Raw genomic sequence first — 10000 nt, forward strand, 5'->3', positions numbered from 1 at the left:
ACCTAACCTAACCTAACCTAACCTAACCTAACCTAACCTAACCTAACCTAACCTAACCTAACCTAACCTAACCTAACCTAACCTAACCTAACCTAACCTAACCTAACCTAACCTAACCTAACCTAACCTAACCTAACCTAACCTAACCTAACCTAACCTAACCTAACCTAACCTAACCTAACCTAACCTAACCTAACCTAACCTAACCTAACCTAACCTAACCTAACCTAACCTAACCTAACCTAACCTAACCTAACCTAACCTAACCTAACCTAACCTAACCTAACCTAACCTAACCTAACCTAACCTAACCTAACCTAACCTAACCTAACCTAACCTAACCTAACCTAACCTAACCTAACCTAACCTAACCTAACCTAACCTAACCTAACCTAACCTAACCTAACCTAACCTAACCTAACCTAACCTAACCTAACCTAACCTAACCTAACCTAACCTAACCTAACCTAACCTAACCTAACCTAACCTAACCTAACCTAACCTAACCTAACCTAACCTAACCTAACCTAACCTAACCTAACCTAACCTAACCTAACCTAACCTAACCTAACCTAACCTAACCTAACCTAACCTAACCTAACCTAACCTAACCTAACCTAACCTAACCTAACCTAACCTAACCTAACCTAACCTAACCTAACCTAACCTAACCTAACCTAACCTAACCTAACCTAACCTAACCTAACCTAACCTAACCTAACCTAACCTAACCTAACCTAACCTAACCTAACCTAACCTAACCTAACCTAACCTAACCTAACCTAACCTAACCTAACCTAACCTAACCTAACCTAACCTAACCTAACCTAACCTAACCTAACCTAACCTAACCTAACCTAACCTAACCTAACCTAACCTAACCTAACCTAACCTAACCTAACCTAACCTAACCTAACCTAACCTAACCTAACCTAACCTAACCTAACCTAACCTAACCTAACCTAACCTAACCTAACCTAACCTAACCTAACCTAACCTAACCTAACCTAACCTAACCTAACCTAACCTAACCTAACCTAACCTAACCTAACCTAACCTAACCTAACCTAACCTAACCTAACCTAACCTAACCTAACCTAACCTAACCTAACCTAACCTAACCTAACCTAACCTAACCTAACCTAACCTAACCTAACCTAACCTAACCTAACCTAACCTAACCTAACCTAACCTAACCTAACCTAACCTAACCTAACCTAACCTAACCTAACCTAACCTAACCTAACCTAACCTAACCTAACCTAACCTAACCTAACCTAACCTAACCTAACCTAACCTAACCTAACCTAACCTAACCTAACCTAACCTAACCTAACCTAACCAGTCGGTCGCGGGACGTGGAGCAGCACGGACGCGTCCACCCTGGCAGCTCCGCCACTGCTCCACTGCTCCAGTGCTCCACTGCGCCAGTGAGCCGGTGCTCCACTGCTGCTTCATGGCGCCGGTGCTCCACCACTGCTCCACGGCGCCGGTGCTCCACCACTGCTCCGCGGCGCCGGTGCTCCACCACTGCTCCGCGGCGCCGGTGCTCCACCACTGCTCCAGTGCGCCACTGCGCCGCCGCGCGCCACTGCTCCGCTGCGCCACCGTGCTCCACCAACTTGATCAGAGTGAATAACAATAGAATCATACAGTGAAAAGTGAAATAGTGACTCAGTTTTTTTAGTGCACAGTCTAGTGACACAATTGGATTTTAAAACCGGACACATACACAGTAAGTACATTGGACTATTAGAACTTTTAGAACTTTAGATACACGTAAGAAGTGATAAAACGCTAATATCTTTGAAAAATTGTCTAAAAACCATTTCACAATAATCATGTCTGCAAAGCGCCAATTATCAGCCCTGCTGGGAAAAGAAAAACAGTCGGACCCTCGTCCGGCAGGGAGTATTTACTCCTCTCAAACCAATGTAGCAGATGCGTCGCAAGACCATATTGCGTCCAACTCGCTCGATACCAACAAAGACTCGTTGCCGGGGAGTCCAGAGCCAAGCGCAAATGTGACGCGGCCTGAGCTTAAAGACAAAATTGAAAATTTCCTGCGCGAAATCAATAATCAAGTATCAACTATTAATAAGAATTTACTAACAGACCGCACACATAGAAGCATCACGGCGGAAAACAAAAAGGAAATACACACTGCAGGCAGGCAAATAACCGCGATTACCACCGCTTTCACCAAGGACATGACAGGCATATGCGGCCTCGCTGTAGATGCTGCAAGCACACCCTCGAAACTACCTGTTACGCGAGACAACAGCAATAACACGCGTTGCACATCAGCACAGACAGACGTTTCAAATGACAATGCGGCGGCCTTCTTGGACGCAATTACTACAACCACTGATGTGAACACAGTCATAAAGGAACTTTTTAACGAATTTCAAAAGACCACCACTAATCAAATCAAAACACAATTTCAAACACTAAAGAAGGACATCAGCTCGCTAAAGGAAAAACCTACGTCTTCCAACCAAACAACCTCGTATGCTTCAGCTACTGGGAGGCTTGTGCAAGCCCCCCCCGCCCCAATACAAGCACCTAAACAAACAACATCTAAGCCGGCAATTATAATAACATCGAAGAAGGCCAATGAAGGTGCTCCAGAAACCCTGCAGGCCTGGCGCAAGGCGGTCACATTCCGAGATACGGACTTTGCCCCGACAGCTACAAAATTCGTTTCAAATGGCAAAGTTCGCATAGAATTCAATACTAAACAACAACGCGATGTTGCGCTGCTTAAAACGAACGATGCGAAAACAGACATCATTGCCAATACATCAAAAACCTTGCGCCCAATGATAGTTCTCAAAGGCATATCAACAGATATAGAACCAAAGGATTTGGTACACATCATTGTCAGCCAGAATGAAACAGTTCGAAACACTGTAAGCGAGAACAATAAAATCAAGTTCCATTTCAAACGGTCCAATAAAAACCCTAGACTGTATAACGCCGTTATGATGACGACACCAACCACTTTCAATGCACTCATTAAATTGGGAAAATCAATGTCGACCATCAACGTGTACATGTCGAAGAGCATATACCATTATTACACTGCTTCGCCTGCTTGGCATTTGGACACACCAGAAAACACTGCAGGGCTAAAATCTCTGTCTGCTCACACTGTGCTTCTAAGGATCACGGATACAATGAATGCCCAAACCAAAAAGACCAAACTAAACTTATGTGCTATAATTGTGACAAGCATAACAGCCAGCAAACCGATGACAAGCACAAATACAACACGGCTCACAGTGCAACATCCTCATTTTGTCCTCGCATGCAGTCTATGTCTCAAAGAATTAAATCACGCATAGACTACGAAGTGAACTAGTCTATCCACATCTTTTTGTGCTTTCAACATGTGCTCCAATTTGAGCTCCAATTTCGCTCGTGCTCCAACTCTTACTCTCTCTCTCTTATTACCATTTTCACTTCCATCTGCACTTCACTTTGTACCCATATATACGCTTCAATATACGTTTCCATTAAGTCTCGAGCCTGTACTCCAACTTATGCTCCAATACGTGCTCCACTGCTCCACTGCTCCACTATACTGCTCCAGTCTCTGCTCCATCTCGAGCTACCATTTGTGCTCCAACTTCTGCTCCACCAACTGCTCCAGTGCTCCACTGCGCCGGTGCGCCGGTGCTCCACTGCTCCACTGCTCCACTATTCTGCTCCAGTCTCTGCTCCATCTTTGCTCCATCCCGAGCTACCATTTGTGCTCCAACTACTGCTCCACCATGTGCTCCAATTGACACTACAGCTTGTGCCCCAGTGCTCCACTGCTCCACTGCTCCACTATTCTGCTCCAGTCTCTGCTCCATCTCTGCTCCATCTCGAGCTACCATTTGTGCTCCACTACTGCTCCACCATGTGCTCCAATTGACACTACAGCTTGTGCGCCAGTGCTCCACTGCTCCACTGCTCCACTATACTGCTCCAGTCTCTGCTCCATCTCGAGCTACCATTTGTGCTCCAACTTCTGCTCCACCATGTGCTCCAATTTGAACTCCAATCTGCACTTCAGCTTGTGCTCCAGTGCTCCACTATCCTATCCTATCATGCTCCAGTCTTTGATCCGACTCGCGCTACAATTTGTGCTCCAATATGCGCTCCCATCTTATAATCCATATCTTAATTAATTAACGAGCTTACAGGGGGGCGTCGGCCGGGCGGTCGCCCGCACTCACCGACCTTTGTCGTGAGGCGGGCGACCGGGCGGCCGTGTTTATCCCCCTATAACACATCAATTCACTTTTATTTCTGATGAGAGTCTGCGGTATCGACTGATTTACGTTTGTCGACGCTGCGGGCTCTCATAATAATTATCTTAACATATATACCTAAACTCTTATTTACTTAAATTCTATTATCTGCAAGGGGGGCAGTGGCCGGGCGGCCGCCCGCACTCATTGACTTTGTTATGAGGCGGGCGGTCGATCGGCAGAACATACCCTCCTTATAAAAACCTTTATGTTTTAGGATAACTGGTCGCCCGTATCCCTAGCGAGGGCCAGCTATCCCTAAATTCAACTCAAACAAACACACCAGTAACACTCAACATACACCCAACAAAAACATACGACACTCTACACGAAGTGGGGGAGTTTTTAGTCCGTAGGCGGCTGGGCACCATTCCCAGTCGAGTCGGACATAACCGTCGGTACGGGCCGGCGGTATACATGAGTATTCTCTCCCTCACCGCAAAAAAAAAAAAAAAAAAACCTAACCTAACCTAACCTAACCTAACCTAACCTAACCTAACCTAACCTAACCTAACCTAACCTAACCTAACCTAACCTAACCTTTTTTTTTTTTTTTTTTTTTTTTTTAAGTGAGGAAATGCTTTACGCATACCGCTCCGGCGCGGGGTGAACCGGAACGGTTATGTGGGACTCCCTGTTGTGGGCTAATGAGACCCCAGGTATACCCACTAAAACCTCACTGTTGGCCGCATCAACGCTTTCTGGGTGGGGCCCGGGTATCGGGTGACAAGCTTCCGAAACCCCACCAGCGGCTGTCCGAAAAATTCGGACCACACTCAGAAGAAACTCTTCAAGGCTGGCCTCTCAGGGGACCCTCGTGTAGGTGGCAGACCTCCCCGAATCTGCCACCCACGGGTTCCCTTAGGGGGGAAGTTGACGGTCGCACGCCAGGCGCCTCCGTGCCACGCGCTTGCGACGCATCGGTTGGGACGCTGGGTCTTCTTCCCTTTCTCTTTCAGCGGTCTCTTTCTTTGCCATTACTTCTTCACAGAAAGAGACCATTGCTTTCCATGACCTGACACTGTCTACCATAGTTTTGACTACGGCAGGCAGCGTGAGGTCACTCCCGACTACAGCCATCAGCGTTGCTCGCTGCTCCGCCCAGGCTGGACATGCTGCCAGCGTATGCAACGCCGTATCCTCAGCTGCTCCGCAGCCGTGGCATGCCGGCGTTGGTTCTCGGCCCAACCTACAAAGGTACCGTCCAAAGCACCCGTGCCCCGAGAGGACTTGGGTCACCCTGAATGTCATAGGGCCGTGCTCCCGGTCAAGCCATTGTTTTAGGACCGGTCGAATAGCCTCTATGGTCTGATGGCCAGCAGTTGGATTTGCCAGCCTTTCCTCCCAACATGTCATCATTTCCAGCCGAATCTCCTCGCGCCGTCCTTGCACTTCCCCTGGGGCCGGTGACTCACCCCTGTCGCGCACCTCTTCTCTCCAGCGGTAAACGATTGCAAGGGCTTTAGCCTCTAAGTCCCAAGGTAGCGTTCCCGCTAGGATACAGGCAGCGTCAGTAGAGATGGTGCGGTAGCCCCGGATTACTCGTAGCGCCATAGCTCGTTGCGCTCTTCGCAGCTGAGCGATTTGTTGCCGTCCTAGGGCATCAGCCCATACAGGTGCACCGTAAAGGGCCATTGAGCGCACCACTCCCGTGTATAAACGGCGGCATGAGGTCTTAGGCCCTCCCAAGTTTGGGAGTATACGCCCTAGGGCCGCCGCACCGCTGAGCAATTTTGGAGCTAACCCCTCAAAGTGAGCCTTAAAATTCCACTTGCTGTCGAGAACAATGCCCAGGTAGCGCATTGTTGATCTGACAGCAATTGGAACACCACCTACTGTTATTTGGGACCCTACCGGAGGGCCTTTGCGATGGCCGTAAAAACAAATAGCCTCCGATTTCTGTAGCGCAACTTCTAGGCCCAATCTCCTTATTCGGCTGACTACATGTGCAACCCCGGCAGTTGCCAAGATGGCCACGTCTCGATAGCTGGGCCCGCGGGCCATCACCAACGTGTCATCTGCGTAACACAATACGCTGACGCCAGGAAGGTTTGCCCCCGCAGGACCCAGTCATATCCCACGTTCCAAAGTAGCGGGCCCAAAACTGAGCCTTGAGGGACACCGCACTCCATCCTTTTCTTTCCCCAGGTGCGCTGCTCTGGCCAGGTGACAGTTCGCTCGCTGAGGTAGGCCCTGATAATATGGGCTAGATGAGGAGGGACTCCGTGGTAACGCATGGCCTCATTTATTGATTCCCAGGGCATGGTGTTAAAGGCGTTGGCGATGTCTAGAGACACAGCCAAGACGACCTCACCCTGGGAAACGGATTCCTGAGCTAGCCTCTTCACCTGTAGGATTGCGTCTACAGTGGAACGGCCGCTTCTGAAACCGTACTGGCCATCAGCCAAGTCCGGGCCGATACTCTTCAGGTGCTCGTTGAGGCGGGATGCTATGACGCGCTCGAATAGCTTTCCTACCTCGTTAAGTAAGACGATCGGCCGATATGTTGAAGGCGAGTCGGCCGGACGTCCTTCTTTCCTTAGCAGGATTAGCTTCCCTGACTTCCACTCAGCTGGAAAGACGCCCTGCTCCAGGCACGCGGTGAATAGGCGGACAAGTCTCGGCTCCAGTTCTTTCAGTGCGAGTGCCAACGCACGTCCAGGAACTCCGTCAGGGCCAGGGGCGGTGTTTTTAGCTCGCATTCGAAGCACCGCTACGCCCAATTCCACTGATGTAACAGGCGGTACCACCGCCTCCTCAGCTGCCTCTGTTTGTGGTGGCACCAAACCTAACCTAACCTAACCTAACCTAACCTAACCTAAAAGTGGGTCAAAAATGAAAAAGTGGGTAAAAAATGAAAAAGTGGGTCAAAAATGAAAAAGTGGGTAAAAAATGAAAAAGTGGGTCAAAAACGAAAAAAAAAAAGCGGGTCAAAAATGAAAAAGTGGGTCAAAAATGAAAAAGTGGGTATAAAATGAAAAATTGGGTCAAAAGTGAAAAAGTGGGTAAAATATGAAAAAGTGCGTCAAAAATGAAAAAGTGGGTAAAAAATGAAAAAGTGGGTCAAAAACGAAAGAGTGGGTCAACAATGAAAAAGTGGGTCAAAAATGAAAAAGTGGGTCAAAAATGAAAAAGTGGGTCAAAAATGAAAAAGTTGGTCTAAAATGAAAAATTGGGTCAAAAATGAAAAAGTGGGTCAAAAATGAAAAAGTGGGTCAAAAATGAAAAAGTTCGTCTAAAATGAAAAAGTTCGTCTAAAATGAAAAATTGGGTCAAAAATGAAAAAGTGGGTCAAAAATGAAAAAGTGGGTCAAAAATGAAAAAGTGGGTCAAAAATGAAAAAGTGGGTTGGTTTGCTCACTGTCAACCTAACACGCTCCTCCTCGCTTCGCTCGTCGTCGCACCTAAACGGACTCTGTCACATATAAGTTTTCTGAGTATATATTTTTCAATTTCCAAATTGTTATTTTGACAGATTTTGATAAATCGATAGTCACATTATTTTTGAGCTAGCTCTTACCGTTTCCGAGATAATATGAAAAATGACATTTTTGCATAAAATCTGTTAAATAGCACTTTTTATGTCGTCTTATACTAAGAATGTTACTAAAATCTTAATTTTGTTCAAAAAATATTAAAATGGCATTTTGAGACAAAAATCTATCAAAGTGACAAAATTCCATGTCATTTGGCCAATAAATTAACAAACGGCACCTTAGACCATAAGCTGTGAACTTGTGTCATATTCTAAAAATCTGTCAAATTCAGAATGTCATAGCTCAGGAACGGTTATAGTTAGAATAAAATGATTTTCACATTCCCACTTCTTATGTTTCTGTATCAGGCTGACATTATTTTTTTTCATTTTTGAACAACTTTTTTTTCAAAATTGACATTTTGACAGATTTTGGCATATCGAAAAATACCTTTACAGATTTCGATAAACTCACACCCATAGGGTGTGAAATGATCAAAAATCGCATTATTTTTGAGCTAGCTCTTACCGTTTCCGAGATAATACGAAAAATGTCATTTTTGCTTAAAATCTGATAAATTGCACTTTTAATATCGACTTATACTAAGCATGTTACTAAAATCATAATTTTCTACAAAAAATGTTAAAATGTCATTTTGAGCTTAAAATCTGTCAAAGGAACAGTCTTGTGTAAAAACTGTTAAAATTCCATGTCATTTGGCCAATAAATTAGAAAACGACACTTAGGCCAAAAACTGTGAATTTGTGTCATTTTGTAAAAATCTGTCAACTTCAAGACGTGATAGCTCAGAAACGGTTAGAGATATCGGAAAATGGACTTCAGATTCGGACTGTCGGTGGTACTTTAGTACCACACGAGTTATATGTTTCCGTATCAAAATGACTTTTTTTTTTTTTAATTTTGGACAACTTTTTTTCAAAATAGACATTTTGACAGATTTTGACATATCAAAAATCACCTTTACAGATTTCGATAAACTCACACCCTACGGGTGTGAAATGATCAAAAATCACATTATTTTTGAGCTAGCTCCTACCGTTTCCGAGATAATACGAAAAATGTCATTTTTGCTTAAAATCTGATAAATTGCACTTTTAATATCGACTTATACTAAGCATGTTACAGAAAATCATAATTTTTTACAAAAAATGTTAAAATGTCATTTTGAGCTTAAAATCTGTCAAAGTAACAGTCTTGTGTAAAAACTGTTAAAATTCCATGTTATTTGGCCAATAAATTAGAAAACGACACTTTGGCCAAAAACTGTGAATTTGTGTCATTTTGTAAAAATCTGTCAACTTCAAGACGCGATAGCTCAGAAACGGTTTGAGATATCTGAAAATGGACTTCAGATTTGGACTGTCGGTGGTACTTTAGTACCACACGAGTTATATGTTTCCGTATCAAAATGACTTTTTTTTTTTTTAATTTTGGACAACTTTTTTTTTCAAAATTGACATTTTGACAGATTTTGACATATCGAAAAATACCTTTACAGATTTCGATAAACTCACACCCTACGGGTGTGAAATGATCAAAAATCACATTATTTTTGAGCTAGCTCCTACCGTTTCCGAGATAATATGAAAAATGTCATTTTTGCATAAAATCTGTTAAATTGCACTTTTAATATCACCTTATATTAAGAATGTGACAAAAATCATAATTTTCTACAAAAAATGTAAAAATGTCATTTTATGCCAAGATTCTGTCAAAGTGACAGTCTTGTGTCAAAACTGTCAAAACTCCACGTCATTTGACCAATAAATTAGCAAGCGACACCTTAGGCCAAAAACTGTGAACTTGTGTCATTTTCTAAAAATCTATCAACTATAAGACGTCATAGGTCAGAAACGGTTTGAGATATCTGAAAATGGACTTCAGATTTGGACTGTCGGTGGTACTTCAGTACCACACGAGTTATATGTTTCCGTATCAAAATGACTTTTTTTTTTTAATTTTGGACAACTTTTTTTTCAAAATTGACATTTTGACAGATTTTGACATATCGAAAAATACCTTTACAGATTTCGATAAACTCACACCCTACGGGTGTGAAATGATCAAAAATCGCATTATTTTTGAGCTAGCTCTTAACGTTTCCGAGATAATATAAAAAATGTCATTTTTGCATAAAATCTGTTAAATTTCACTTTTAATGCAGTCTTATACTAAAACAGTGACTAAAATCAAATTTTTTTG

The sequence above is a fragment of the Leguminivora glycinivorella genome, chromosome 8 (assembly GCF_023078275.1).
Source record: "Leguminivora glycinivorella isolate SPB_JAAS2020 chromosome 8, LegGlyc_1.1, whole genome shotgun sequence".
Classification (NCBI taxonomy): domain Eukaryota; kingdom Metazoa; phylum Arthropoda; class Insecta; order Lepidoptera; family Tortricidae; genus Leguminivora; species Leguminivora glycinivorella.